Genomic DNA, 7191 nt, shown 5'->3' with positions numbered 1-7191 from the left:
CTCAGTTGTCTCCTGAATAATCTCAGGACCTGTCAACTGACTATCCCCCAATTCGCTCCAACATACGGGAGATCTACACTTCCTTCCGTACAATGCTTTGAAAGGTGCAGCCTTAATGCTCGTATGGTAGCTGTTATTGTATGAGAACTCAGCTAGTGGTAAATACTTATCCCATCCGTTTCAGAAATTAATGACACATGCTCGCAACATGTATTCAAAAGTTTGAATAGTTCGTTCGCTCTGGCCATCAGTCTGGGGTGATATGTTGTACTCATATCTAAACGAGTCCCCATTGCTTGCTGTAATGACTGCCAAAAATATGGAAGTGAATCTTTTGTCGCGATCGGATATAATAGATATAGGCACTCCATGCCTAGAGACGACTTCCTTAATGTAGACTTGAGCCAACTTCTCCACTTTCAGTCTCTCTTATCGGTAAGAAGTGTGCAGACTTAGTGAGGCGATCCACGATAACCCAAATAGTATCGTAACCTTCCACCGTTCTCGGTGGTTTCGTGATGAAGTCCATTGTAATACCTTCCCACTTCCACTGGGGAATCTTTAGTTAAGTTAATAACCCTGATGGCTTCCGATGTTCAGCCTCGACCTTAGCGCAAGTCAAGCACTTCTCGACATAGGTACAAATTTCAGCTTTCAAATTTGGCCACCAATAAAACGCCTTCAAATCTTGGTACACTTTATCTGACCCTGGATGAATTGAGTATCTTGACTTGTGTGCTTCCTCCAACACTAGCTCTCTCAATCTACCAAACTTTGGTACCCATATTCGATTAGCAAAGTACCGTGTTTCATCCTCCTTGATGTCAAATTTCTTATCCATCTCTTTGATAAATTCAACATCGACGTGTTCTCTTTTCACAGCTTCCCGTTGTGCCTTGCAGATCTGTGATGTAAGATTTGTACGAACAACTATGTTAAGCGCTTTAACCCTGAGGGGTTTCTCTTGCTCTTTTCTGCTTAAAGCATCCGCCACGACATTCGCCTTGCACGGATGGTATTGAAGTTCGCAGTTATAATCGTTAAGTAGTTCCATCCAATGTCGTTGTCTCATGTTGAGCTGTTTCTGATCAAATATGTGCTGCAAACTCTTATGGTCGATGAAGATAGTAAACTTGGTTCCATACAGGTAGTGTCTCCACATTCTAAGTGCAAAGACAACAGCTCCCAGTTCAAGGTCATGCGTAGTGTAGTTTTTCTCATGAATCTTTAACTGTCGTGATCCGTAAGCAATAACCTTGTTTTGTTGTAAAAGCACGCAACCCATTTCTTGACGTGAGGCGTCACAATAAACAACAAAATCTTCACTTCCCTCGGGTAGAGACAATATCAGTGCAGTTGTTAACTTCTCCTTCAACAACTGGAATGCAGTTTCCTGCGGTTCTGACCACTCATACTTCTTGCCTTTATGAGTCAACGCTGTTAATGGTCGGACAATCTTAGAGAATCCTTCAATGAATCTCCTGTAGTAACCAGCTAAACCCAAAAATTGCCGGATCTGAGTTGGCGTCTCTAGAGTTTCCCAATTCTTAACCGACTCAATCTTTGCTGGGTCGACCTGTATTCCCTTGGCCCCTACCACATGGCCAAGAAATTGTACCTCTGGTAACCAAAAGTCACACTTAGAGAACTTTGCATACAACTGCTATTCTCTAAGCGCAGTCAGTATCGAACGTAAATGTTGATCGTGCTCTTCCTTATTCTTAGAGTACACCAATATATCATCAACAAACACAATGACGAATTTATCTAGGTATGGCTTACACACACGGTTCATGAGGTCCATGAACACTGCTGGTACGTTCGTCAAACCAAACGGCATCACTGTAAACTCATAATGTCCTTAGCGTGTTCTAAACGCCGTCTTCGGGACATCAGCTTCTCTGACTCTCAATTGGTGATATCCAGATCTCAAATCAATCTTCGAGTAACAACTAGATCCCTGTAGTTGATTAAATAAGTCATCAATTCTCGGTAGCGGATACCGATTCTTGATTGTCAACTTGTTCAACTCTTTATAGTCGATACATAATCTCATCGACCCATCCTTCTTCTTCTTAACAAACAATACCGGAGTACCCACTCGGGAATTTGTGGTTATGTGACCCACCTTCTAGTACCTGTCACAAATTAGGGCATTACAACCCTGATGTTCTTCGCCATGGGAAGTTCTTGTAGTTCTAAAGGTCAAATCCGTATGTTGTACGCGTAACGGGTGCAGCTGCTGGCACCAAATCAATTCGAAATTTGACTTCACGGTGGGGTGGACGTGTAACCCCAGGACAATCTATAATAGTCAGGACATATTCGGGTCTCTTAAATGTTGATTCATCTTTACTCACATGTGCCAGAATTGCGAGACATTATCATATCAGGTACTTCTGGAACTTCGAGTAATCAGTGTAACATAATGCTGTACTGATCTCCACTCCGTACACCCTTACAGTCAGTAAAAGGAATTCGAATAGCCTTCTGGTCGTAGCTGCCTTGGTTGTATCGTCAAATAACCAGTTTGTTTCAACCACGAGGTTAAAACTTCCCAGTTTAATAGTTCTATCGAGTATACGTTGTCTAAGGAAGGTACTGGATCCTAAACGTTGTGACGGGATTCTCTAGTGATAAGTCTTCCATTAGCATCGATATTGGCAGTATATATAAACATTATGATGGATGAGTAAGAACAAACACGTGACGAATTTCATGAATAACGATACTGAATAAGGTGTGCTAGCAACTCAAATAAAATCAGTTATCTAGTCAAAAGAAGTCAGTACAAAGTTCCAAACGTATGTGTCTCGCGGGATACAGATGAAGTGTAGTTCACGTTAATGTGTTCATAGAAGATCGGTAACGTCTTTGGGTATAATGAAAATGATTGCCGCTTACGAAAAGTACGTTAGAACAGAATGAGAAGGGATACGGTAACAAGTAGTACTTACTAGTAGCAATGAGTGGTGGTGTTAGCGATAAGTAGCGATAGGTTGTGATAAGCAGTGATGATAGTAGTGACGTATAAGTTGTTAGTTAGCATGCTCGCATCATAGGTATATACACATGTATAATAATGCACCCAATAAGGCATAATAGTTATCAGTCGGTAGGCTCGTGTTGGGAAACAGAATCATGAACGGAGGGTGGCTGAATGATAGGTAAGTTGGAAGTCGAGTAAACAATATCTACTACGTATTGTGCGGGCTGTTACCAGGAATTCCTCCTCTAAAGACGTATCAGAAATGAGTTGTGATGCACAGTAGCGAGCAGTAAAACATGGAGGTGTTAGTAGTGACGAGTAGTACTTAGTAGTGGTAAGTAGTAATGAGTAGTATTGAGTAATAACAAGTGACAAGGGGTAGCAGTAAGTAGTATTTAGTAATGACAAGCAGTGAGAAGTAGTGATCAGTCGTGACTAGCAGTGAGAGGCGGCGTTGAGTAGTAGTTAGCAGCGGTAAACAGTACTGAGTAGTGGTATGAGATGACGAGTGTGTTCAAGTAGTGTCTTTGTAGTGACAAGTAGTGATCGGTGGTGACAGACAGTGTCGAGCAGTGACGAGTTGTGTCATGATTACAAGTTATATTAACAATTAATTTGCACCGTGTAAGTTTTTATTCACATTTGAGATTACACGGCTTGTTTTCTAAACATTGTTTATCCAATTAACTTACTTGACTAGGCCCCAATTCCTTATTTTGCGGTGTCGGAACTTCTATATGAGTTACCGTAATGTAATCCCGGTTATTACATTACGCTATCTCACATTTCTATTTGACATCACTCCATAAGTTCAAGATGGCGTAGTCAACTTAATTTAGTTAAATCTCACGACGCATGTGCGTATGTGATTCGTAGTATAGCGTTTAGTTCAAGTCCATATCATATAGGTGTAATGTGTATATGTACGTGATGTAATGTGTAGCCCTACATGTAGTATTGTGAAGCAAACAGTGCAAGTATGGTGTACAAAAGTCATCCAAGACACACGGCTATAGACTAGACTTCACTAATGCGCCTTTACGATTAGAACACTAATGTAACCTAGTTCCCTATAGCGAAAGCTCTAATACCACATGTAACACCCCGTCAAAAATCCCTTTAACAGAATGCTAACTCTGGTCCCAGTGCTTGGCTTGACTTCTACGTAACAGCAAAACTTTACAGCGGAAGCAATTAATACCTGAGAATAAAACACACAAAACGGATCAACAATAATGTTGAGTGAATCTACAGGTTTTAAGTAAACAATACCGTATGTTTAGGAAATGATAATCTGAAAATGTTTATTAGTGGAAGACCACCAATGTTTAATGTTAAAAGTTTGTAGACAACTCCGTGTCCCGTTTCAAAAGTTTGTTGACACTACCCTGTCAAGTTTCAAATATCTGTAGACAATACCATGTCAAGTTTTATCTCATTTGTTCGTAAACCACAGTTTTAAATAACATTGTATAGTATCAGAAAAACAGTTATCAGAAATTAGTTCAAGTTCATTGACCACGAGATTTCAAATGTACAACTCCAAGTTGCGAAACGTATACATAATCTATGAGCACCTGAATACTAGCAATGTCCAGAGTATAGAATCCACTACACTCCCTTTACCCCATAAAATATTATACACCTGTTCGAGTGTATCTAATGTTCAAAGTAAATGCACCACTGTTATAAAGTAGGGTGAGGTTGTCAACCTAACGGATCCGTCCATCTAAATTGTGCTTACCCGATGGTATTAAAAGTATTCAAGCTAGGGGCTTTGTGAACAAACTCAATATGTATGATAAGTACTCGTGTCAATATAAAAGCATCTGAAAATGTAAGTAATACAGCGTGTATTCTCATCCCTGAAAACATGTAAAAAGCGGGACTGTAGACTCACCTTAGAACAGTTAGGATGAAAGACAAATGACTTGTACGGATTACAGCCGATTAATGCAACCTAAGTATAAGTATTTAGGTTGGTCAACATATATATTTTAAAAAATGTGGTTTCATAGTATAAATTGTCTTATTGCTCGACTTGACGCGTTTCAAAGTAAAAGTTCAACTACTTCATGCAGGTCAAACAAAGTCAACCAAAGTCAAACCAAAAGTCAAACTTGGTCAAAGTAGTCAAATAAAGTCAACATCAGTAAGTTCATGTCAAATATTGATCAACATGTCAAACCTAGGTCAAACAACACGTTTTAGTTCATAAATGGTCAATTATACAATCGCAGTTTATCGTTATGCATAAAGTTCATGTACATGTAGCAAACTTCGCCTAATATATCATAGCACAAAATTTATGGTAACATGGAAAACTCCAGATCTTAATTATACTCAAAATAGATTCCAAAAAGTCTGTCCAGGGTCTCATACGATGTCTAAAAGTCAGGAATCAGAAGGGGTACATTTATGGTTTGCCAAATCAGTTTCTGACCGCGCACTGATTTCGTTTTGGCTATAACCGGAGTTAGGGACATGAAATTGATACAAGGTCAGTGGCCATGGTTCAAGGACAAGTCAAAGTAATACATATCAAAAGATGAGCAAATTTTGTTTAGCCAATTGGTACAGTTTATTCATGAAAGTTGGATGATCAGTTTTCCGCTCAATTCAGATATTACACAAACTATGGATCTAGTGTGCCCATAAGGTTACAGAGATTACAATTAACTAAACATATATCACATATCATGTCAAGATTCATATTCCAGAAGCATTAATTCTAATTCATTGAACTCAGACCACATAGTACAAAACAGAGAGCAAGTTACATATTTGATCCTAGTTTAGCTAGTCTCATTCGCATGCAATTATTCGAAGATATAGATACAATTAGACCATGATATCTACATGAAAAGTGAAGTAATTTTTGTGTAGATTACATATATGCAAAGATTTAAACCCAGAAGTTAACACATTTTAGCATACAAGTCTGTTTTCATGCAAGTGCTGTAAAAATCCACATTTTCATTCGTTTAAGCATATCTCAAGTTTACTCAAGCAAATGACATGATATCCTAGTGTAACCTGAGTGTTTTTGAATTATCTATTCAATGGTAATAAACTCACAAACCAATTCATGGCCTATCAATACCAGAATTCTGATCAAGCAACAAAAACACAACGTTAATTTCAAATGGACATAACTTGATTATTCGGAAACGAAATCAAGCGAATCCAAAGCCTAAAATCAATAGTTTTTCATGAGGATTCTAAATATCACATAATATAATGCAATTGAAAAATTCAATTTTCTGTACACACCAAAAACAAATTCGGTTTTCATGTAAATCAATCAATTCGGACAAACTAACGCATCTAACATTAATCATACATCAAGACTTGAGCATTAGACAACCTAAACCATGAAACATCAATAAAAATATGATTTTAAAAATTAGAGTTAGCTATTTATACCTTTGATCGTGAAAAGATTTATCTCAACGCGTAGAGCACGATGTGAATTGAAACTTTCGTGTAGAACGTTTAATCTAACGAACAACAATTGATGTGGTTGTGTGTGTATTCTTGGTCGACAATAAGCAGAGGAGAGGGAGGAGAAGTCGTATGAATTTAGGGTTATAGATTAGCCAGTGTTTTATTTTAACTGCTATAATTAGGTTTAGGGCCTTACACTAGTATCCACTCATTCACTAGTCCAAAAATTAGTCCAATAAGGGAGGGTGGGGAATGGTTCGGCTGAATGGCCTAAGTGGGGTATTCCCGGGCTCGTGTTTTGTAAAAGTGTGTTGTCGTGGTCCGTTTCAAGTGTCGTTTAGACGTACTGAAGGCCCGGAACGCTAAACCGATCATTAAAACGCAACCAGACGTTTAATTTATTAAAACCCAATAAATTAAATATTTTTAAAAGTTAATAATTATTAAAATAATTATTAAAATAAACCCGAGTGTTTCGTTGCTCAAAGAGCAGTTATCAAAACCGTATCGTTTTTATCGTATTTCTTTATCTGAAATATTTATTCGAATTAATATTAACTCATATTAATTATCGTAACCCTCCAAGGATCAAGTATGTATTTATTACACATAAACACATAAACGTTAAGTAATCGCCGTTAAATAAACTAACAGAAAGTTAACGGAAGTGACGGAAAAAAAAGCAGGGTTGTTACACTGCAGGGTATGAACTCAACCTCCCTTGGAACGGTTGACCTCACACGGACTGCAACCTC

Source organism: Rutidosis leptorrhynchoides, chromosome 3 (genome assembly GCF_046630445.1).
Source record: "Rutidosis leptorrhynchoides isolate AG116_Rl617_1_P2 chromosome 3, CSIRO_AGI_Rlap_v1, whole genome shotgun sequence".
Lineage (NCBI taxonomy): Eukaryota > Viridiplantae > Streptophyta > Magnoliopsida > Asterales > Asteraceae > Rutidosis > Rutidosis leptorrhynchoides.
The sequence above is the reverse complement of the archived record's forward strand: the minus strand, read 5'-3'. Positions refer to the sequence as shown.